The 25,016-nt window shown below is 52.5% G+C and overlaps 1 protein-coding gene across 1 annotated transcript in view; it reads right to left on the bottom strand.

Moving 5' to 3' along the window:
• The window catches only part of PAQR5 (progestin and adipoQ receptor family member 5), a 71,412-nt gene extending 62,495 nt beyond the window's left edge, over positions 1–8,917 (bottom strand). The window contains exon 1 of the mRNA XM_082838572.1: positions 8,737–8,917. The gene's annotated coding sequence lies outside the window, so the exon portion shown is untranslated. The remainder of the gene's footprint in view (positions 1–8,736) is intronic.
• Between the last annotated feature and the right edge of the window lie 16,099 nt (positions 8,918–25,016).

Raw genomic sequence — 25,016 nt, 5'->3', positions numbered from 1 at the left:
CAGATTTTATGTTTTTGAAGTGTGTAGATTTCAATGTTTTGAATACTTCATTTTTGTTTATCTGCTAATATAGACCAGAATTACAAGGTCTGTTTTTATAAGTTTACATTTACTTGAGGTTCCAAAATGTTACACAATTTTTGTCTTTAAAATTATTAAATACTTACTTTTACTGATTTAAATTTTTAAATACCTTCTTATAAAATACAAAGACGGAGCCTCATCCACCAGAGGGCAGACAGCAGAAGCAAGAAGAACTACAATCCTGCAGCCTGTGGAACAAAAACCACATTCGCAGAAAAACAGACAAGACGAAAAGGCAGAGGGCTATGTACCAGATGAAGGAACAAGATAAAACCCCAGAAAAACAACTAAATGAAGTGGAGATAGGCAACCTTCCAGAAAAAGAATTCAGAATAATGATAGTGAAGATGATCCAGGACCTCGGAAAAAGAATGGAGGCAAAGATCAGGAAGATGCAAGAAATGTTTAACAAAGACCTGGAAGAATTAAAGAACAAACAAACAGAGATGAACAATACAATAACTGAAATGAAAACTACACGAGAAGGAATCAATAGCAGAATAACTGAGGCAGAAGAACAGATAAGTGACCTGGAAGACAGAATGGTGGAATTCACTGCTGCGGAACAGAATATAGAAAAAAGAATGAAAAGAAATGAAGACAGCCTAAGAGACCTCTGGGACAACATTAAACACAACAACATTCACAATATAGGGGTCCCAGAAGGAGAAGAGGAGAGAAAGGACCCAAGAAAATATTTCAAGAGATTATAGTCAAAAACTTCCCTAACATGGGAAAGGAAATAGCCACCCAAGTCCAGGACGAGCAGCGAGTCCCATACAGGATAAACCCAAGGAGAAACACGCCGAGACATGTAGTAATCAAACTGGCAAAAATTAAAGACAAACAAAAATTATTGAAAGCAGCAAGGAAAAAATGACAAATAACATACAAGGGAACTCCCATAAGGTTAACAGCTGATTTCTCAACAGAAACTCTACAAGCCAGAAGGGAGTGGCATGATATACCTAAAGTGATGAAAGGGAAGAACCTACAACCAAGATTACTCTACCCAGCAAGGATCTCATTCAGATTTGATGGAGAAATCAAAAGCTTTACAGACAAGCAAAAGCTAAGGGAATTCAGCACCACCAAACCAGCTTTACAACAAATGCTAAAGGAACTTCTCTAAGTGGGAAACACAAGAGAAGAAAAGGACCTACAAAAACAAACTCAAGGGCTTCCCTGGTGGCGCAGTGGTTGAGAATCTGCCTGCCAATGCAGGGGACACGGGATCGTGCCCCGGTCCGGGAAGATCCCACATGCCGCAGAGCGGCTAGGCCCATGAGCCATGGCCGCTGAGCCTGCGCGCCCAGAGCCTGTGCTCTACAACGGGAGAGGCCACAACAGTGAGAGGCCCGCGTACCAAAAAAAACAAAACAAAAAAAAAACAAACCCAAAACAATTAAGAAGATGGTCATAGAAACATATATATCAATAATTACCTTAAACGTGAATGGATTAAATGCTCCAACCAAAAGACACAGGCTTGCTGAATGGATACAAAAACAAGACCCATATATATGCTGTTAACAAGAGACCCACTTCAGACCTAGGGACACATACAGACTGAAAGTGAGGGGATGGAAAAAGATATTCCATACAAATGGCAATCAAAAGAAAGCTGGAGTAGCAATACTCATATCAGATAAAAGAGACTTTAAAATAAAGAATGTTACAAGAGACAAGGAAGGACACTACATAATGATCAAGAGATCAATCCAAGAAGAAGATATAACAATTATAAATATATATGCACCCAACACAGGAGCACCTCAATACATAAGGCAAATACTAACAGCTATAAAACAGGATATCGACAGTAACACAATAATAGTGGGGGACTTTAACACCTCACTTACACCAATGGACAGATCATCCAAAATGAAAATAAATAAGGAAATACAAGCTTTAAAAGATACATTAAACGAGATGGACTTAATTGATATTTATAGGACATTCCATCCAAAAACAGCAGATTACACTTTCTTCTCAAGTGCGCACGGAACATTCTCCAGGATAGATCACATCTTGGGTCACAAATCAAGCCTCAGTAAATTTAAGAAAACTGAAATCATATCAAGCATCTTTTCTGACCACAATGCTACGAGATTAGAAATGAATTACAGGGGAAAAAACGTAAAAAACACAAACACATGGAGGCTAAGCAATACGTTACTAAATAACCAAGAGATCACTGAGGAAATCAAAGAGGAAATCAGAAAATACCTAGAGACAAATGACAATGAAAACACGACGATCCAAAACCTATGGGATGCAGCAAAAGCAGTTCTAAGAGGGAAGTTTATAGCTACACAAGCCTACCTCAAGAAACAAGAAAAATCTCAAATAAACAATCTAACGTTACACCTAAAGGAACTAGAGAAAGAACAAACAAAACCCAAAGTTAGCAGAAGGAAAGAAATCATAAAGATCAGAGCAGAAATAAATGAAATAGAAACAAAGAAAACAATAGCAAAGATCAATAAAACTAAAAGCTGGTTCTTTAAGAAGATAAACAAAATTGATAAACCACTAGCCAGACTCATCAAGAAAAAGAGGGAGAGGACTCAAATCAATAAAATTAGAAATGAAAAAGGAGAAGTTACAACAGAAACCGCAGAAATACAAAGCATCCTAAGAGACTACTACAAGCAACTCTATGCCAATAAAATGGACAACCTGGAAGAAATGGACAAATTCTAAGAAAGGTATAACCTTCCAAGACTGAACCAGGAAGAAACAGAAAACATGAACAGACCAATCACAAGTAATGAAATTGAAACTGTGATTAAAAATCTTCCAACAACAACAACAACAACAAAAATACAAAGATGTACATTAGTATTAGGTGATATACATAATAAGACGGCCCTGGCTGTTTTACTCTAGTGAAACTATTTCCACACATTGTAGGAGCTGGACAGGTGGGTGCTGGGCACCTAGCCCAGTGGTTCTCAGCTCTGGATGCCCCTTAAAACTACCCAGAGAGTTTTTTGGGTTTTTTTTCAAGAGACAAAATTTAATATATGCACACAGTTTTATATATAATGCAGCATCACACCATGTAGGGCATTTACTCTTATTTTATACATTCAGATAGGTTTGAAACGCTTCCTAAGGCTACAAAACAACATAGAAAACTAAACAGGAATATATTCAACACTTACAAAAAGTGATATGATAAAGAATATAAAGTACTATTTTCCTAGGGAGTTTGAAAACATACGGATGCCTGGACCCATTACTCAGTTAACTGAGGCCTCTGAGGATCAGGGAGCTAAGGACCCAGGTGACTCCACAGCACAGCCAGGGTGAGGCCACTAAGATTCTAGGCCAAGGCGAGAGCTGAGCTGGTCCTCCACTGAGCCCTGGAGAATCAGGACCAGGGTGCCCAGGCTACACAGCTTGTTGGCCTCCAGGGTGGGTGCAGCAGGCAGTTCCCTCCCCCAAGGTTGGGAAAGGGTGAGTCCCTGCCAGGTTGATGGAAGGTGAACCAGGCCCTGACTGTTGGCGTTCCCCTCCCCCCAACAGGAAATGTCAGGCTGCTGGGGAAGGCACGATCCTATCTCTACCCTCCTCCTCCCAAGCTGCTAATCTGATCAGAAGCTTAAAGTCTGAGACAAGGCTGTCAGCCTGTGAGAAGGAGCCCAGACCACAGAGGAAGGAAGGCAGGGAGACCCAGGGAGGGCCCCGGGCAAGGGTGAACGCCTTCCCACATCCTGGGGAAGCAGCCCTGGAAGCCTGGAGGAGGCCATGCAGAACCAAGACACCCCCGCCCCTCCAGATGGGAGCTTCTGGGAGGCAGGCGTCAGCTCAAGCCACAGAGACACTGTCCCCCAACGAGGAAGGGCTGCTCTATGGGCACTGAGCTCCCCACCCAGAAACTGTCCAGGTGGGGTCTGGGGTGCTGACTCTGGGGACGGCGTGAAGTTAGGGATAGAGGCAGGAGCCTGGAAAAACACTGTAGCAGTAGTCCCAAACCCAACTGTGCATCCAAATAACCCAGGGGCCGTGAACGCAGAACCTACTGAGTGAGTCCACCTCGTGCTTGTTCAATCAGAATCCCCAGTGCGAGAGCCCCGGAATCATCTCCAGTATCAGGCGCCGGTGGGGATTCCCGTGCATGGCCCAGGGGGGAAGCAACTGCCCTGAGCTCCTGGGATCGGTCACCTTCTCGTGGCCCAGAATCCACTGTGCACTGAAGGAGCTTAGGTTCGAATCCACATCGCTCGGTAAGCAGGTGCTGCAACCCCAGGTCCCTGGTGAGCAGGGTATAGGAAAGCACGGCCACCCGTGCAGAGAATCCCTTCTTTCTGAGAAACCAGACATGTCCAGTAGTGAAACCATGAGGGAGCGACAGGAGGGAGGGAAACAGACTTCTCCAAGGGACCACCAGCCTCCTGGACACACCCACCTGGGCGATTCCCAGGTGTCTGGAACGCCACACATCCGCAGGTGAAGCATCAGCCATCCAGCCACCAGATCGTGCCTTTGTACTTAGTACACACCGCTCCCTCGGCTTCGAGATGCCTTTGCCCTCACTCCGTGTCTGCCTGGAAAGCTCCACCTCATCCTTGCCCGAGCCCCACTTCATCAGGCTCCAGTGCCCCTCACCTGCCCCCTGCCCCCAGGTCCTCGGGGCCTCCCTGCCGCACCCTCAAGCTGTGTGGGTACTCCAGGAGCACGTCCAACCCCACCTTGCCCGCTGCTGGGTCCCCGGAACCAATCACTGCCCCTGACACGGTGGAGAGCACTCAGAAAAGACCTGCCCGATGGCCCCGAGGAGCCCAGAGAAGGGGCCCAGAGCAAGGATGTCAGGACAGTCAGTGAAGGCCCCTGGGGGGAGGCACCGCTAGGAGTGGACCCCAGATGAGGGGCAGTACTTGCTCCAGCAGAGAGGAGAGGAAAGGAGACAAGCTTTAGAGCAAAGACCCCGCGCGGGGAAGTGGGCTGGCTGCGAACAGGGAGGCCTGCTGGTGCTGAACTCAGACACAAGAGATGGGAGGATGGCAGTGGACAGGGAGGGGGGCACAAGAGCCCCTGGGTGCACCCCTCCTCCCAGCCATCAAGCTCAGCGTGACCTCCTCAGATGCTCCGCATCCTGAGAAGCTTTCCTGGCAATCATTAACTCTGAGCTTCACCCACTAGGACTGGGGGGAGTTATTTACTGATCTACCTGGCAAGTGAGCCATTTCATGTAATTATTACCCAAAGAACACACCCCACAAGCAAGGGGGGGAGATGGTCGGGGCAGCCAAGGAGCCAGGGAGGTGTGAACTGGCAGGAGGAAGGAGGTCACATGGACCTGGCAGGGGACCGGCATGTGCCCAGACCTTCAGCGGAGACTAGAGGATATTGGGGGTCAGAGAAGGACGTGGGGCCCAGAGGGGGAAGGGGAAGGACACAGGGCCCACATGACCTTACAAGTGGTCCCATAGCCAATGAGGAGTTCAGATGGGGGGGGCCGCGAGGGCAGGTGGTGGGGGCAGCTCTGAATTATTCCCATCGGTGATGAGTGAGTCTGGGCCCTGGAGTCAGGTGGACCCGGCTTTGAGTCCTGAGGCCTCTCTAGGCCTCACTTCCCTCCTCTGTAAATGGCGACGATGGCACTGATAGGAAATCCCTCTTTCTGAGCACTTGGTCTATTCCAAGACCCTTATGGGCATTTTACACCCCACTGAGTTTCCACAATCTGCCTCCAGGTGGGTGCTTTTATAATCCCCAGAGTGACTACGCCATTGGTCTGTCTCAAGCATTAACAAGAGCCCATGTGTAAGGCCCTGGTGCACAGCAGGCGCGCAGAAAGTCACCTGCCCGTACAACACTGTTATGACAGAGGATGTTCTTTTGCTGGGCTGCCGCAGGCTACAAGGCAGACCGCAAAACAGATCCTCCTTCCTCCTCGCCGGCACGGTATTCTTCATGCTCACCAATGTCAGAGGCAACACAATTCACAATATTTAAAGGCAGCGGCGGATTAAGAGCCCCAGTGGCTGAAGTGTGACACAAGGTCATTACTCTAGTATTATTAAGCACAGGCTTTTTTTTTTTAAGGGCTGAGGGAAAATGCATTATTCAAAACCCCATGAAGAACGGGAATAATAGGTGTCTTCAAATCAGCCCCCAAGAAGGAGCAGCCAGAGCTCGGGAAGCTGTAAACAGTTAACCCTGCCCTGCCTGAGCCTCTGCTGCCAGACCACCTCTGAGGCTCCAGGCTGGCTTGCACCCCTGCCCGGAGGCCGGCCCAGAACCCGAGAGGGCCCAGCAGAGGCAGCAGCGTGGGATCAGCAAGCAGGCGACAGTGGGTGCGGGCTCCGGCTGCAGCCATCCCTGGCCATCCCTTCCTGCCCCGCAAAGCCCCAACTGTCGCTGGTTTCTGTGGACAGTGATTCACTCTGCCCAGGCATGGAAAGCTGGGCCTCTGTATGAAAAGTGAGAAAGGAAAAAATCATTTCCATGATTAAAACACCTCTTCCGGGCTTCCCTCGTGGCGCAGTGGTTGAGAGTCCGCCTGCCGATGCAGGGGACATGGGTTCGTGCCCCGGTCCGGGAAGATCCCACAAGCCGTGGAGCGGCTGCGCCCGTGAGCCATGGCCGCTGAGCGTACCGCAAAAAAAAAAACACAAAAAAACCACACCTCTCCCGATCACGTCCCCACAGTGTCCCACAGAGCACTGGGAAGCAGGAAGTACCATGAAGGTGGAAACACGCCTGGAGATAGGTCCCTTTATTTCTTGGCCCAGGAATGTCAGACTGGACTGGCATCTACATGAGGAGGTGGAAAAATGGTCACCTCTGCAGTTTGAGTCAAGGGCCACCTCCATACTGTGAGGCTAGAAATTTTACCATTAGAGATTCATTTCTTTGGCCCTTTAAGGAAGGGCCTGAGGAACATGCTGATACTTTGGGGAGAAGAGAGGTGTCATGGGGAGTAGCGGAATTCATCGGAGGAATTTTTTTCCCTCTTACTTTTCATGCCGAGTCCCTGATCTTCCTTCCTGCACAAAGTGAATTCGTTTCCACGCTAACTGGTGGCAGTTGGCACTTCAGGGGGATAAATCCGAGCATGAGGGGTGAAACGAAGGGGCAGAGAACCCAGCTGTGTAGTGTCCATCATAAACAGTTTGTGGGAAGAGAGCACTGGACAAGGAGTCAGAAGACCTGGTCAAGTTTGACTGAGCTGCCCTGGGTGGCCCGGGTGACCCCGCATGACCTTCTGTGCCTCAGTTTCCACATCCCAGTGTGAGAAAGCGGAGGTGGTGATACCTGCCAGTACCAGGAGGCGCTAGGGGAACAGCGTGAAGGCACAGCTGGGCACCACCAAGTGTGTGAAACCCTTTGGCTCTCCCAAAGCACGGATCATCTAGCCCCACAGAGACCGTGCCCAGCCTCTGTCCTCCTCACACCGGCGGGACACACGAACTGACCCCGGGAGCCCAAACAAAGCTGACTTGCATGGAACAAGGCCCACTTTATCAGGACAGGTGTTTTCCCTTTGAAAGTCAAATCTGAGGCCTTCGAACAAGGAGGGGTATTCACAGCACACCCAGGTCGGTGGGGTGGAGGCCCGGGCAGAGGCTGCATCCCTTTCCCTTCCCCTCCCTCCTTGGCCTGCTGCCCGTGAGAGCCTGACCACTGGACTTCACTTCCTCAGACTCCCCTTATGTTCCTTCAGGCCCTGATGGAAATCTGAAGGGTGGTAAGCAAAGACTTGATCATTAGAAAGAGCCTAAAAGGTACCTAAAGGACAAAACTGATGCTTCCAAAAGAGAAGCCAGGTGTTAAACCGGGGCCCAGAGATGTTAGGAGGCCTGCTCAGGGTCACCCAGCAAGGTGATCCTAGGGTAAGTCCAGAAGCCCCCAGCCTTGCTAAGGGATAACGCAGAAGCAACATTCTAGCAGCTGGGCGCCTGCTGGACTTGGAGGAACTGTCCCTGGGAGGGCTGTCAAGATTAAACCAAACCAGACCAGGAGTGGGGAGGCAGGAGGGCAACAGCCACTTTCCCTTCTTCCGAATCCCACCCCCTGCCCCACCCCGCCCCACCCCGCCTCCTGCTTAAGCCAGATGTTTCGTCATCCTTCACACAATTGCTTTTTTAAATCACAACTTTTCTTAAAGCATCGGTCAGGTTCTAGAGAGGATGTGTACCAAAAGCATCAAAGAAATAAACCACTGACGTCCCATATTTCAGAATTGGACACCCCCCCTCCCCCACTGCTGGCACCCTTCTCAAAGCGGCTGCTCCCCAGCTCCACCCATCACAAGAAAGGACCCCAGCGAGAAGCATTACTGGGTCCTGATCTGGGGAAACACTTGTTTCCTGCCCTGAGGGCCACTGAAGAATGCTTGAGGGGACAACAACCACCCAGCTGGAAGCATTTTCAAAGCCTCACTGCCCCTCACAGAAGTGCAAGGTCACACTCCAGCCAGCCAGCAGCCCCCCAGGGCTCCCCTCCCGGCAGAGAGGCGACACTGTTGACAGAGCGCAAAGGGGCTCTCCTCCTCCCCCCCCCAGTCCCGTCTCCTGTCCCGTCTCCTGCCCCATCCCTTCCCAGGGGCTCACCTGTCGCCCTCAGGGCAGCCATCACCCGTCCTCCTGCACCCCAGGGGGCCTGATGCTCAACCTCCCCGGGGACACCTGGCCTCACCTGGCCTCACCGGGCTCCTGCTGCCTCCTTCCCCTTCGAGGAGACCCACTGTCTGCTTGAGCTCTTCCTCCTTCTAGAAGTCATCTCTGCCAACCACAGCCCAGCTGGTTTCCCTTCATTCTCTGCACTGGCATCTGGGGCGATAGAGCATATCGGAGAAGGGGACACCGTGCCTTTGCCGGGGAAGCAGAACAAACGCAACAAACCTGCAAGACCCACAACGCCCAGCCCAGTTCAGAGTTCAGGGGAACTAGGTAAACACTGGCTGAATGTGAGGCTATTTCCCCACAAATTCCACTCTCAAAAAGGTAAACAACTCCGGAGGCAACAATAAAAGAAAAATCGCAAGGTAGCACGAGTGATTGCCAAGTGTGCACGTGTTTGTGAATTTCCAGTGGATTTATTGACTTAGAGCACACAAGACTGGGAGGTAGACCAGCATTACTAGAATAGTCAAATCCTCCCCCAGCACACACACACACACACACACACACACACACATACACACACACACACAGATTCTGTGTGATTTGAGGCAGTGTGGACCACGGTCCCCAGCTCCAATACCAACCGTTCTACCATTACTGCTCTATTCTCCATGTTTTGAAGACTTTTTGATCTTCAAGAATTCTTCTCTCAAATCCAATGCCACTGGAAGAACCAGCTGCCAGGGATGAGCATCTGATCCTGGAGGAGGGAGGCTCCCGGAGGGAGGAGGGAGCTTTCATGGCAGGGGGAGCAGAAAGCACCAAATGGTGGGGATACTTGAGACAGGAGGGGAACACCTCTGCGGTGGCACAGGCAGACAGGGGGTGGGGAGGGGGCAAGCTGTGGGAGTGAAGGCAGATAGCTGAGCTCATCCAGGGATAGGGTTTCCTTAATGTGACATCAAAAAGCCAGAGCTGGGGGCTTCCCTGGTGGCGCAGTGGCTGAGCGTCCGCCTGCCGATGCAGGGGACATGGGTTCGTGCCCCAGTCCGGGAAGATCCCACATGCCGCGGAGCGGCTGGGCCCGTGAGCCATGGCCGCTGAGCCTGCGCGTCCGGAGCCTGTGCTCCGCAACGGGAGAGGCCACAGCAGTGAGAGGCCCGCATACCGCAAAAAAAATAAATAAATAAAGCCAGAGCTGGGTTAGACCCATGTCATTTCCAGGTCCTTCATTATCTGCAGCTCCACAGCCCCACCCCGAACTCACAAAGGGAGTTAACACTGGGAATTTAAACACTGTCTTCAAGAAGCACCCACAGGACCCAGCCTGCATCTCTGACCCCACGGCTCCCTCCTTCCCGGTACACTGTCAGGTTCACCTCCTCTACGTATATTTTCCTCCAGCCTCCCAATTCTGATCACCCCGGCCGCCCGCCCCCCTGGCCCCCCACACACAGTTCCCTGCGCCTCCCAGTCTGTGCTCTTGCCCTTCCCACCACGAGGCCTCTCCTCATCTCCAGCCACCTCCTCCAGGAAGTCTACCCTGAGAGCCTGCTTATTTAACCACTCACACGGTGACAGCTCTGGAGCCCCACTGGGACCCGCAGTTTACTCACCCTCACACTCTGTCCCGTCCAAGTGTCTCTCTTGTCTTAACTGTACCATAGGATTTTAATTTACGGAGGTGTCTGAATGGCACATGGAGAGGCTAATGACGTTGAAAGAAGAACGTATTACTTACATTTCCCAAGAGAAGGGGACACAGCACAGCACACGGGACCACAAGGAAAGCACTAGGCTTTGGTCAAGAGGCAGAAGCAGGAGCAAGGGGAAGGCCTAAGGCCAGAGCCTCTGTTGGGGTTTCCAATGGGAAAAGCATGGCAAAGCAGCTTGGGATTGGCTGGTTTGAACAGTTCCAGTGGCCTCTGAGGCATCGGGGCTGTCCCTAGTTGCCTGGTACCTGGCACTGGATTGGTTTAGGGCAGGGGAAATATTGGCTTGTGACAGAGTGAGATAAGCAAGGGATTCAGAGTATGGGGTCTGATCTCAGGGGAAATGTAACCACGTTGGCCGTTAGCCTGGCCTGGTGATTACTGCGTGCCAAACAGACAAGTACCCTATCTAAGAAAACACAGAACACCCATCCACTCACTTCCCCTCATCTTGCTCTGGTATCAGCGTTCATTAATCTGATCACTCTCTCGCTAATACAGTAGTTCTCCTCCCCTCTAAATTTCTGATAACTTGTTAACACAATCCCATGCCTGGACGAACCCAGCTATCTGCCCTTGCTCTCGAAACTCGCTGCCATCAACGCCCTGGCACCGGCACCGTCCTCCCACCTGCCCTTCTTGCCTGTTACACAGCAGAGGTGTTTCCCATCCTGGTCTCAATCTGGAACCCACTCCAATGCTTCCTCAGGAACCCCTGAGCCAGAGACCCCCACACCCCAGCAAATCTCTCCCATCAGCGTTCATAATTCTGAAAACATAGCAGCAACAGCAAAAAAACAGAACAAAACAAGAAACTTCCTTGATTAACTGGGGGGGGGGGGGGGAATGCTTGTAAATTACATTCCCAACAAAAGACTAGTTTCCCCTAATCCACAAAGATCACCTCTAATTCAATGAGAAAAGGGCCAACAACCTCATAGAAAATGGGCAAAACATATGAATAGACATTTCACAGAAATGGAAATACACATGGCTCTTATATCTATGAAAACATGTTCAACCTTACTCAGAGCAAGAAAAATGCAAATTAAAACTATACCAAGAAACTATCTTTGGGACTTCCCTGGGTGGCACAGTGGTTAAGAATCCGCCTGCCGATGCAGGGGACACAGGTTCGATTCCTGGTTGGGGAAGATCCCACATGCCACGGAGCAACTAGGTCTGTGCGCCGCAACTACTGAGCCTGTGCTCTAGAGCCCACGAGCCACAACTACTGAGCCCTCGTGCTGCAACTACTGAAGCCCGCACGCCTAGAGCCCATGCTCCGCAACAAGAGAAGCTACTGCAATGAGAAGCCCGTGCACTGCAATCAGGAGTAGCCCCCACTCGCCGCAACTAAAGAAAGCCTGCGCGCAGCAACGAAGACCCAACGCAGCCATAAATAAATAAATAAATAAATAAATAAATAAAACAAAAAAACTATCTTTGTCTTCCAGATTGGCAAACATCAGTAAGCTGGTAACACTCTATTTCGGAGGGTGTAGAAAAATGAGCGTCCTTGCACACTACTGGTAGGAGGGTACATTCTTATAAATTCTATGGAGAGCAACCTGCTGATATCTTTCAAAATACAAACCATCCGACTCACCAATTCCATTTCTGAGACGTTTCCCCACATGCACCCACCAACACTGCAAAATGACTGAAGCACAAGGAGATTCAGTGAGACACTGTGATGTCCCCAAACAGGGGATTTGTTAAATAAATTATGTGCCATCCATATCATGGAACATCATATAGCTGTAAAGGAGAATGAAGAAGCTCTCCACGTACTGATCTGGAAGCTTCTCAAGAGAGCTAAGTGGGGGCTTCCCTGGTGGCGCAGTGGTTGAGAATCCGCCTGCCCACGCAAGGGACACGGGTTCGAGCCCTGGTCCAGGAAGACCCCACATATGCCGCGGAGCAACTAAGCCCGTGCGCCACAACTGCTGAGCCTGTGCTCTAGAGCCCGCGAGCCACAACTACTGAGCCCTCGTGCTGCAACTACTGAAGCCCGCGCGCCTAGAGTCCATGCTGTGCAACAAGAGGAGCCACCGCAATGAGAAGCTCACGCCCTGCAACGAGGACCCAACGCAGCCAAAAGTAAATAATAAATAAAATAAATAAATTAAAAAAAAAAAGAGAGCTAAGTGGAAAAAGACCAAATCAGGGGTAGAAGAATACATACAGTGTTGCTACCATGTGGAGCGAAAGACCACATATGCATTTACTGATCTGTGCATGAAATATCTCTGGAAGAATATGTTAAGAAACTGGTAAAGTTGCCTCTGAGGAGGGGAGGGCACTGGGAGGCCAAGGGAGATGGGGGTGGAGACTTTTTCACAGCGAAATCTTCACAATTTTTGAATTCTGAACCATGTACTTTTATTTTCTAAGAAAAAAAAAGGAGGGTGGGGGCAAAACAAGCAAGATTAAACAAGTAAAACAAAAGCCTCCCTAACTCACTTCCCTTCTGATTTCCATGCTCTCTCCTCACCTTCTGCTGACACAGGTTTGGAAAAGCTGCCTACCAGCCCCCTCCGTCCCCTCCTGCCCCTTCCTCAGCGACCCCAGGCTGACCTCCCCCGTGGCAGCCACCGGAGTCTAAATCCAGCGGCCACTTCCCAGTTCTCTTCTTACCTGAAGGCTCCAGAGACTTCACCGTGGGCCAGCCCCCATCCTTCAGCATCCTCGGGCTCCTCCAGCACGGGGCTCCCCGGGTTCCCTGCTCCCTCTCTGGGACACCTCCCAACGCTCTGTCTCTGAATGCTGGCACCCCTGGAGCTCACTTCTAGGCCCTCCTCTCTGCTTGGTCCACACACGCCCCCTGGGCCATCTGGTCTACCCAAGGCTAAGCTCATCATTTACACGCATGTCATTCCCAAATGTGCATCTCCAGCCGGACCTCTCTTTTGAGCGCAGGGCCCCACCTGGAGGACCCCCAGGTATCGCTCACCCAACAGGCCCAAGATGTAACTTGCCAGCTTCCAGCCACTTTCATCCTCCATACCCAGGAGGCTCCCTTGCCTGTGTTCCCTCCTGAGTATCCCTGAATCCATCCGCTCTTCCCTGCCCCCACCAGTGCCCACCTAATGGAAGCCTTCCTCATCGGCTCCCCCAGCCTCCTCACTCCTTCCCACCTCAGGACCTCTGCACACAGTTACCTGTGTCCCGAATATGCCCCTCCACTCCCCACCCCTGCTTTATTCTAGAACTCAGATTACCATCATTCTCTCAAGAAGTCTCTCCTAAAAAAAAAAAAAAAAAAAGAAGTCTCTCCTGGCCCCCAGGCAAATGGCTCTCAACTGAGGGTGATTTTGCCCCCCAGGGGACATTGGGCAACGTCTAGAGACATTTTTGTTGATGACAACTGGGGGTGGGTTGTGTGTGGCTACTTACTGGCATCGCGTGGGTGGAGACCAGGGAAGCTACTAAACAGGACAGACCCCACGACAAAGAGTTACCTGATGCAGAATGGCAAGAGTGCCGATGTGAGAAACCCTGCCCTAGATTAAGCATGTCCTCTGACACACTTTCATAACATGCTCCATTTCTCCTGCATAGCACCTATCCCAATTGTGTCAATATTTAACTGTGCAAAGGTATTGGCCAAGTTCCATTTCCTAAGCTTTATGGGATGAATAAATGAATTAGTCACTGGCTTGGGTTTATCTCTGTATCTCCACCTCCCGTGCCCAGCCTCAAGCTCAGAGCCTCGAGCTTGGCAGTGAAAATGTGCGGATCGATATGAAATACGCAAGGCAGGGACCGAGCGGTACTGAGCAGAGGCCACCCTGTGTCCTGGCCTCCAACTCCGCTGGGTCCTCTGTGTCATCCGATGGCGGTCCTTTCCCTGCCCCGGACCAGCTTCTCCCCCTATTCTACAGCACCTAGCTCCGCCCAGCTTTGCGCAGCCCTCAAATCCTGCCTCTACCCGGGTGGCTCCACGGCCCCTTCAAGCCAGTGGATATGCCCTCATCATCTTGTCAAACTGGCTGCTCCTCCTATAAGCTTACCGGCAGCCTCACCACCACTCACCCAGCACCAAAGCGCAAACCTGGGCACCCTGTGCAGCGCACCCACCCTCCAGACCTGCTCCCTCCACCCGCCCCAACCACGAGGCTCCAGTGTTACCCAGTTTTCTCCCACTTGCTTCTTGCCTTAAGCCTCTTTCCCTCCCAGACCATCTGTGACATCACTCCCAGCTCTGTCCATCTAAGATGATAATAGGCCTGTATCACTTCCTGATTAAAACCCCCTTCAGTACTTCTCTCTGCCTACAGCATGGAGCCCAAGTTCCTCGCCTGGTCCAAGACCCTTCGCACTCTACCCGTCCAGGGCCCCATCTCCAGCCCCAAGCACAAACACCACTGTGCCACTTGTCTCCTGCCGCAGTCCAGGCTCTCTCCTCCCCTGCCCTCCCTCCTCCCCCTCCCCCTTTCCTCCCTCTTCCTCTACCTAGAGGCCTGGAGAGCTCATGTTCATCCTTCAGATCTAGTTCCAACACCTATTCCTCAACGGTATGGTGGTTCCTCAAAAAATGAAACACAGAATTTCCATAGGATCCAGCAATTCCACTTCTGGGAATACACCCCAAAGAACTGAAAGCAGGGACCCAAACAGACATTTGTACAGCCATGTTCATAGCAGCAATACTGACAACAGCCAAAAGGTGGAAGCAACCCTTGTCCATCGACAGATGGATGGATAAACAAAATGTGGGCTATCCACAACTGGAATATTATTCAGCCTTCAAAAGGAGGGAAATTCTGATGTATACCACAACACTGATAAACCTTGAAACATCATGTGAAGTGAAAGAAGCCAGACACAAAAACTCACATGTTGGACTTCCCTGGTGGCGCAGTGGTTGAGAGTCCGCCTGCCGATGCAGGGGACATGGGTTCGTGCCCCGGTCCGGGAAGATCCCACATGCCGCGGAGCGGCTGGGCCCGTGAGCCATGGCCGCTGAGCCTGCGCGTCCGGAGCCTGTGCTCCGCAACGGGAGAGGCCACAGCAGTGAGAGGCCCGTGTACCGCAAAAAAAAAAAAAAAAAAAAAAAAAGTATAACCCAAACCGATCATTTTGGGTTAACACTTCCCCAAATTTCTGAGCCTGTTGTCCTCAGAACAGTGATTTACTTCCAAGATTCATTGACAAACTCCTCCCATTCCTGGAGAAGATAAATCTTCACCCTTCCATTAAGCAACAAGGTCAGAAGGGGCTTCCACGGGCGGGTTAATAAACAACTAACTTGGGAGGAATAAACCAAATAAAACCAGGGATGGGTTGGGGTAACAGTGTGTGGCCCTTGGGTCTAACACTGCTGTGCTCCACCTTCCCCTTCCTCTGCACCGTGGGTGGGCTGATTCACTTCCTGTGTCCCCTCCCAGGGCAGTGGGAGAGGGGACCACGGAGCAGCTAAGTCCTTAGGGCATGTAGAGATGATTAGTCACTGGCTGGAAGGCTGCTGACCTTAGCGCCTGGGCCAACAACAGGCCTGCTTCCCCCGCCCCCTACCTTCTTATGTAACCCAAGGCCTGGGAGGCAAAAAGACCTTGGCCTTGGCTCTCAGCAAGAGGCCCAGTGGGCCCAGAGCCTTTCCTGTTCTCATAGCTCACATCCTACCCCGTAAGCCCTTGGAGACCCCATGCACAGGCTCCTTGGTTCTCACACAGTCAGCATCTCCAAAACAGGGGCTGAAAGAGAAAAGTGTCTTCCTGGTCCTGGGGGTAACCAGTGGGAGGGTCTTCAGAGACCATCTAACCCCGTGGTTCTCAACCAGAGACAGTTCTGCCCACCGCGGTCGTTGGGCAATGTCTGGAGACACTGCTGTTTGCCGAGAGAAGTGAGAGGTGGTGTTACTGGCATCTAGTGGGTAGAGGCCAGGGCTGCTGCCGAACGTCCTACAAAACACAGGACAGCCCCGCAGCAAAGAAGTATCTGGTCCTGATCTTCTACAGATGAGAAAACTGGGGCCCAGGAAGGGACAGGGCCAAAGTCATACTGTGAGTTAGATCGTGTCAGAATTAGAATCCAGGGGGACTTCCCTGGCGGTCCAGTGGTTAAGACTCCGAGCTTCTGCTGCAGGGGGCCGGCATTCAATCCCTGGTGGGGGAACTAAGATCCCGAATGCCACACAGCGCCGACAAAAAAAAAAAAATGTATATATAAAAAAAAATTAGAATCCAGGGCTCCCCGCCTGCCACCCCAGGCCTTCAGCTCCCCAGACTCCAGTGACCGACTCAAAGACCAGTGGCAAGCTGGCTGAGTAGCCGAATTCAGGCCCCTGGGATCTAGACCCCCGTGACGGCTGGGCTCTGTGCCTCTGGCCGGCTCCAAATGCATCCCACCAAAGTCATCCTGACCCCAGGGCTCCCACATAATCAAAGAGGAAGAATGTCTTAAGGGGCTCCAGTGTATCCCGGCAAGACGCCCATTTGAGGCGTAGGCAAAATTCATCACGCAAGTTCCCCACAGAGCTCTCTGGGGGTGATCCTAGCCTGGTGTCAAGGACGGAAGAAAGGACAACTCTGTAAGATAAACCCTGGGTGAGAGGACAGAGCATAGGCAGAAATCACACCTAGGATCACTGCTTTGGGGGAACACTGTCTTTCCCTAGCTGCCAAAAATGACTGTATCTCTCACACCTGTTGGCTCCTTGCTGACATCCTGCACAATTTCAGAATAACACCTAGAGTCACCCTTGTCCTTTTCCCTCAGGAGCCAACACTATGTCTCCCACCGTGGACCAGACACTAGGGCACAGGTCCAGGCATTAGCACTGACAATGCAACCCCATTATTTATGAAGGACTGATTCCTGTCATGTCACCACAGGCGTACTTTTCCATCTACTGTCGCTGAAAGCCACCAGACTTGTAGTGATGGTGGTAATAAAGGAGGCAAGGGACAGGAATGCATAAGCTATGTCTCATGTCAGGGTCTCCCCTCTTCACAGGAAGGGAGCCCATAAGGAGTGGCTGGGGGACAAGAATGGGGGGAGGGGAGCTACAGTGGCCTCAGACACAGGACGAGTCACTTTTTTTTTTTTTTTTTGGCTGTGTTGGGTCTTCGTTGCTGCGTGCGGGCTTTCTCTAGTTGTGGCGCGTGGGCTTCTCATTGCGGTGGCTTCTCTTGTTGCGGAGCACGGGCTCTAGGCACGCAGGCTTCAATAGATGTGGCACGCAGGCTCAGTAGTTGTGGCTCGCAGGCTCTAGAGCTCAGGCTCAGTAGTTGTGGCGCACAGGCTGGGTTGCTCCGCGGCATGTGGGATCTTCCCGGACCAGAGATAGAACCCATGTCTCCTGCATTGGCAGGTGGATTCTTAACCACTGCGCCACCAGGGAAGCCCAGGACGAGTCACTATTATGGACTCATTTCTTCAGGCAAAGCATTATCATTGTTCCCTCCACCTGCCCTGCCTCCCTTCCTCCCCAGTTTTCCCAACACGCTGGTAAAAACTCCTACACATCCTTCAAAGCCCAACTTCTGGAGTCTCTCTCCCAACATCAATTTCAGCTCTTAATTTGGCAAACCACAATACCAATGGGAGAAGATTTGGGGGTCAATAGCAGGGAAATTGCCAAAGTTCCCTATGCATCTAATGTGGGGGCCTGCACAGGACCTGCTTCCCCTGTCTCCACGTGTGTGTCGACCACCCTGGCCTCCAGGCTCTTTGTCCTGTCTGTGTGGCCTACTTGGCTGACTGAGGCAGCACAGCATGGAGGCTAAGGCTGCAGGGTCTGGAGCCCGACAAATTCTGGTGCCCCTCTCCCTGCAAGTGTCATTTTGGGCAAAGTTATGCCACCTTTCTGAAGCTCAGTTTCCTCATCTGTAAAATGGAGATGATATGGTTTCAACCTCATGGCTGTGGTAAGGACTACCTAGTACAAGCAAAGTGCTTAGAACAGTGCCTGGCATCCGACTAGCATTTATTGCATGCTTATTACTATTATTAAAAATGTAACTCAGGGGACTTCCCTGGTGGTGCAGTGGTTAAGAATCCGCATGCCAATGCAGGGGACACGGGTTTGAGCCCTGGTCCGGGAAGATCCCACATGCCGTGGAGCAACTAAGCCCGTGCGCCACAACTACTGAACCTGCGCTCTAGACCCCGTGCTCCACAACAAAGACAAGCCACCGCGATGAGAAGTCCGCACACAGCAACAAAGAGCAGCCCCGGCTCGCCGTAACTAGAGAGAGCCCGCGCGCAGCAACGAAGACCCAACGCAGCCATACATACATACATAAATTTAAAAAAAAAATGTACCCCTGCTCCTCCAAGCAGTTAGGAAGGGTCTACATTCCCAGTGAGTGTCAGGAGGAAATACACCTCCAGGGACCCCATCTCCTGTCTTTGTTCCTGCAATAGCCTCTTTGGGAGGTCTTCTTGCCATAGGTATCTTTTCCTCCAATCAATTCCACACGGCCTAGAGTTCTCCCTTAGAACACAGACAAAAGTCCTTTACAGAAACAACACTGGCCAGCAGAATGATGGGGTGGGGAGGGAGACTGAAGCGGCTTGGTGTTCGTGGATGTGTCTCCCATATTTTCTATCCCATAGATAGTTCCAGCTTCTACCCTATCCCCCCGCCCATATACACACTCAACCTTCTCCATCCTGCTTGTCCTGACACAGTGCCTCAGAATTTCAAGCTCTTGGGGCCTCCAGACAACCACTCATCAGGTTCCTAAGCGAGGCCTAAGAGCCCCCCACCTTCTCCCACGCCTTGGGCAGAATAATGTCCTCGCTCTTCCTGGCCCACACATCTGGTCGCGCCTTCTCAGACTGGTTTTTATCCTTGACCCAGCAGATCTGAAGCTCCACCTCTTTCCCCAGGGCTGCCAGGGACTTGGCTTGTCCGCCTGGGTCGTCCAGTGCCCTTGGGGAATCTGAAAAGGCTGCCTGGAGACGGCACTGTTTTCACCACTAATAGAGGCACCACCCACCTTTGGAAAGCAGCATTAGGAGGTTTCTTCTGGGGATGCGGGTCTAACCGGGAGCGCTCCCCCCTTTGCGCTCTCAAATCACTCTATGTGGATGGTGATCTGTTCAGCTAGGAGCTGCCCCTCTGAGCAACTGGGGGCACCTGGTCTGAAGGTTCTTTCCAAGGCAGCTCCTGAGCACCCCTAGCAACCTGGTGCAGGGGGAGACCCAGCTTAGAATTAACTCAAGTCCAATCAGGAAAAGCTCCAGCTCTGTCTTCAAGAGGTCACTCCTGTCTCTGGGCCTCAGTCTCCCCAACCGTACAACGAGAAAGTGTGGCCTGGATGTATTCATTTACTCAACGCATATTAACTAAGCACCCACTGCACACCAGGCACTGGTCTGACTCCTGGGAATAGAGCACAATAAAACAGACCGAAAGCCCTGCCCTCATGGAGCTGATACTCGAACAGGGAAGACAGCCAAGAAACAAGATTCTTCAATATTCTTAATAAACAGGATGTTAGATGGTGACATGTGCTATGGAAAGTAAAGCAGGGAAGGGGTGTAGAGATATGACCTCTAAGGCTTATTCCAGATGAGATATTCTGTGTCTGAAGGTCTTACTCCACTGGGTTCTTGTTAAGAGCCTGGAACAGGCAGTAGGAAGCTGGGTGGGCCCTACGTGTGCACAAACCCCTGGGGAGGAACAGGTGGTGTGTGTGTGGGCGGGGGGATGGGAGTGGGGATGTGCAGGGCCTTGAATCCCGGCTATGTTCTCAGTGGTCTCCCCCAAGGAGCAGAACTGGTCAACTCTGGGTGTCCTGGCCTGTCCTCAGGCCAAAGCAGACACCACATCTGCTAAGGAGTCCAAGGTTATAAGGTTCCTGGCAGAGTCTCAAAAGTCTTCAGGGCACTGCCATGGAAACTCCGCTACGCCCTGCCTTCCCCCTCGTTCCTGGTCCCGGATCTCAGACCCCTCCCGTCCCTCCTATACCCTCCCCTGTAATGTAGAGTATCCCCTCTCCTTACATGGGGGCAGGGGTGGATTTTTCACCAATTTTAGCAATTCCTCTTCCATTCCTGTGAACCTACTGTGTGCTCACAATGAGGAGAGCTCTCAGAGGGATACCAAGATGTGTGATCCCTTCCCAGAAGGAATTTACAGCCCACCTGGGGAGGTCAGGCTAACAAACATGTGAGGAAAGAAAAATCGTCTCTCACAGCCTGCTTTGCAGCTTGTAGAGCGCTTTGGACCACACACTCTCATGTAAAGCCATGCAGATTCTATTGTCCCCATTTTACAGATGAGGCAATTGAGGCTCAGAAAAGCAAGTCCTCTTCCCTGAATCCATGGATCCAACCTGAATCCATGGTTGCCCCATGGAAGGATCAGGGAAGAGGCAATGAAGATTAGAGTTTCCAAATAAGATTTCTTGGAGAGATGGGTAAGACTTTGGTATAGACGGGCCAAGGGTCCTCTGCCTTCAACCTAGAGCAGGGCCAAGTTGGGCATGGAACCCACTTCCTGCTGCTTCTCCTAGCCTGACAAGAAGTAGATTGGGGGTAAGGTGAAAGCCTGGCTGTCTGGAAAAGCACATGGGATTATGGATGTGCTCACTGGCTTAAAAGAACCAAGTGGGGTAAGGATTTCAAGGACCCGCAGTGATGGCATTGGGCACCTTTCTGGTCTGATTTTTCAGAATGCCCTTTCTGTTCACCAAGGGCAAAGATCCATCAGCTGGAAAAGAGGCTCTGCTATTTCAGGTTAATTCATTCCATTCTTGTGGGGCACCTTCCGAGAGTGCCAGGTACTATGGTTACAGCCGTGAACAAAACAGGTCCTCGCCTCCTGGAGACCTCCTAGCTTAGCAAGGAGCCGGCCCTCTGTTGGAGGAGCTTCCTGACCAGATTTTATTTCTTCTTGGAGGTGCACTCTCTGGGCCTACCCCTTTCAGGGGAAGAAACTCAAGGGAGGGGGAGAAGAAATGAACCCCTGCTGATCAGGGGCCCAGAAAAATGGAGAACCAACCATCTGACTGTGGTTTGTGGTCCAGGTCCACCACTTTTCTCCAGCAAGTTACTTAACCTCTTGGAGCCTCCTTTTTTGCTCATCTGACAATGGATTAAGACCTACTACCTCACCGGTTAATTAGGGAGGGGGTGTGGATGAAATCAAGGAAGTGTCCACGTGAGTGCTGTTAGCTCTTCTCTGATGCTCTGATCTCCCCCACCTGTCCTCTCTGCTTCTGCGTGGTTAGGACCATCTTTCATCCCCTTTCCCACACACAGCTGAGCTCTCCTCGCAGCCAAGGCAAGAGGAAGCCCATTCTGTTCAAATCGTCAAGGGTTATAGAGGTCGCTCTAGATCCCTGCCTCTGCCTACCCTCTCTCCCCAGTGCTCATCTCGAGGAGTGCGGGGGGAGCCGAGGATGCCCCGCTGGGCTGTGACCTGCGGGAGACAAGACAAAAGCCCAGAACTCCCCGTGGCTGGGCACCCACTTCAGCAGGGCCCAGACGGCACCCGGCCCCCACCCCACACCCGGCAGAGGGCCGCCCCCTCACCCGCACCCTGTCTGGCTCAGTACAGTCTCCTATCGTACATGTTGGCCGGAGGAGGCGGGAAGCACAAACGTAAACATCCCTTAAGAAATCGCCAACTCTGCCGTCCCCATCTAAGGATATATACATATTTTTAAAGGAACTGAGGGACACGGGGGAGGGACGCAAACGCTCAGAAGAGTGAGGGATGGGAAAAGCGAGAAGGCAAACTTCCAACCGATCTCAGCGGAGACCCCGTGAACCGGCAGCGGCCACCCCACCGCATTGGCTCCCGGGCGGAGGGCGCGAGGGCAAAAGTGGCTGCATTTCGCCGCCGTCCGGTGCACGGCATTCCGGGCGCAAACTTTCCAAGAGCCGCCCGGGGAGCGGCCGGCGGGCTCCGGGGAGCCTGGGGGGCGGCCGCCGAGGCGGGGTGCGCGTGGACAGGGAGGCGGGAGGACGCGTGCCGCAGCGGTGTCCCGCCCTCGGTTACCTGGGTTCTGAGTGTCTCGGGCATCCGGCTGAGAAGGCGCAGGGACGCAGCACAGGCAGGAGGAGACCCGACCTCTCCTCCCGGCCGCGTCCGCCACGGGACAGCCCGCGCTGCACCTGGCTGGGAGGTCGGCGCGCTTCCCCGCGGGCCCCGCCCACCCCTCCCGCGCGGGGCGGGGCCGGGAGGGGCGGGCGGGGGAGGAGCCGAGGCAGGGCACAGGTCCCATCGTGGGGCCTGCACCTAACAGTGTGCCAGCCACGCCGGGCTCCGTGACCTCCAAAGGGTCGCCCCCTCACTCGCCAACCTGCGGTGCGAGGCAAGCCCGGCGCCCAGGTGGAGTCGGGGGTGTCCATAGGCCCCCTCTCCCCTGCACCTTCCATGCCCTTCATGCCCACCCCCACTTTCAGGGGCAGAGACCTGGGAGCCCCGAGGCCTCCTGGAGGGCAGGGCCACTGAGCCTGCTCTTCGGAAGAATGCATGGGGTGGAGCACAGGGAAAAAAACAACTGGGTGCCCGCAGCCCCACCCGACCATGAACTCTCCCCCGTGGGAGAGGCTCCTGGCTGCTCTGGGCCCCTGTCATCAGTTCCACCCAGCTGTCTCGGGAGTGCCCCAGCAGGGGGGTGCTTGCCACCCTCACCCTTTCCCCAGGTCTGGAAGGTGCTGGGCCTGGACCTCTGCCACTCAGAGGACACGGTGATAAGAGTCAAAGGCACACAGAGGGCAAAGAAAAAACATCACCCCCTGACCCCGCCACCCAGACTCCGTGGCTACTCCCATGTGCTGAAGGAACAGGTTGCAGCTACTTCCTGCCTTCCCCCCTCCCCCTCCCAGAGGAACTCAGGAAAGTCCACTCTTTGGATAAAACTCCCAGACTGAAGTGGAGGTGCACCCCACCTGTGGCCCCAGGCTATCTGAGCTCCTTCTCCCTGCCTCGCCTTGTTTGCTAGGTGTGCAGGCAGTGGCAGGAGTACTGGACCTGGAGTCCAGAGACCTGGGCTCTAGCCTCTATGTAGCTCTGTAACCTGCAGCAAATCTCTGTCCCTTTCTGAGCCTCAGTTTCCCCATTTGCAGTGAGTGGGTTGCAGCTGATGATCGCTAAGGTCCTTTCTGTGGATCCTCAATCATGCTAGCGAGCATCCGGCCTATTAGGTTTTCCTGTGGCTACATATCTTGTAAAGGGGTGTGTGTGTGTGTGTGTGTGTGTGTGTGCCTCTCAGTCTGGACTAGCTTGTCCTCTCAGACTTAAGTTCTTGAAGGGCAAGTGATGTGGCTGTACCAACAGGGAGGCAGTCATCCTGTGCAAACCAGAGCTTGACAAGGGAGCGTGGATCCCAGTCGCAGCTTATGCTGAATTCAGAGTGGCCTCAGGCAGGTCCCTCGTTAATCCTTGCTCTGCCTTCCCAAGGGTACTGGGGGACTAGATGAGCTATGAGCTAGGAAGGCCTTTGAAGGGGGAAGGCAAAGGGTGTGTGCTTTCTTTTGATGCCCATGGCAGTGAGGGGCTTCGAAGACAGAATGGGGCATGAGCTGCTTGAAGCCTATAGAGCTGGCTCGTCCCCACCCTGTAGGCGCTGCAGCAGGTACAGGTACCCCCACATCCCAGCCATACACAGACACCAGGAAGGTGAACAGAGATGCAGTGCCCCACCAGACTCCAGCCCCCTGCAGGCCTCCGGGTGTGTGGCTTGGGAAGCGAAAGAGGGAAGATGAGTCTCCCAACATAAAGGGAAATGGTCAGTGGGTTTCTTTCTTTCTTTCTTTTTAATTAGTTTTGGCTGCGTTGGTTCTTCGTTGGTGAGCGCGGGCTTTCTCTAGTTGCGGTGAGTGGGGGCTACTCTTCGTTGTGGTGCGCAGGCTTCTCATTGCGGTGGCTTCTCTTGTCGCGAAGCATGGGCTCTAGGCGCGCGGGCTTCGGTAGCTGTGGTGTGTGAGCTCAGTAGTTGTGGCTCGTGGGCTCTGGATTGCAGGCTCAGTAGTTGTGGCGCATGGCTTAGTTGCTCCGCGGCATGTGGGATCTTCCCAAACCAGGGCTCGAACCCGTGTCCTCTGCATTGGCAGGCGGATTCTTAACCACTGCACCACCAGGGAAGCCCCAGACACCTTATAAAACGTAACTCATATAATCCTTTTTGGGAGATTAGCCCCGCACATCCACACGACTTGGAGTCTCCCATCTCTCCCTCTGCCTCTCCCTGGCACCTGCGCTTTTAGGGTGCAGGTATAGGAAGTTATTTTCCCAACCAGGCATCTACTCCTCAGGGGCCCGGCCAGCTCCTCCTGGGTGGGCCCAGACTGTCCTCTTCGTGCAAAAGGCTGTCTGAAGGCAGAACAGTGCCAAAGAGACCCTCACCCCCGCTTAATAGCAGAACGTGGGTCCCTTGCACGTTCTCGGCTCCCTTGCACCCAACCCTAACTTAAGCCATCAGAACCCCTCCCACTCTTATCTCGCCTGTGATGGCATCATCAGGTCAGGGCTTACAGCTCCACTTTGAGAAAACTGAGGCCGGGAAAGGTGCCAGGACTCGTCGGGCAGTGGCGGATCTGGCACGGCACCTCCCGCACACTGTCGGAGCTGCCCTGCTGACAAGGCCCTTTCCCGGGCATCATCTCATCAGGGCTGGAAGCATTCGCCTCCTTTCACAGAGGCAGAAATGGCCACTCAGGGAGAGCATGTGGT

The sequence above is a fragment of the Leucopleurus acutus genome (genome assembly GCF_964270905.1).
Source record: "Leucopleurus acutus genome assembly, chromosome: 1".
In the NCBI taxonomy this organism is placed as follows: Eukaryota; Metazoa; Chordata; class Mammalia; order Artiodactyla; family Delphinidae; genus Leucopleurus; species Leucopleurus acutus.
The sequence above is the reverse complement of the archived record's forward strand: the minus strand, read 5'-3'. Positions and strand labels throughout refer to the sequence as shown.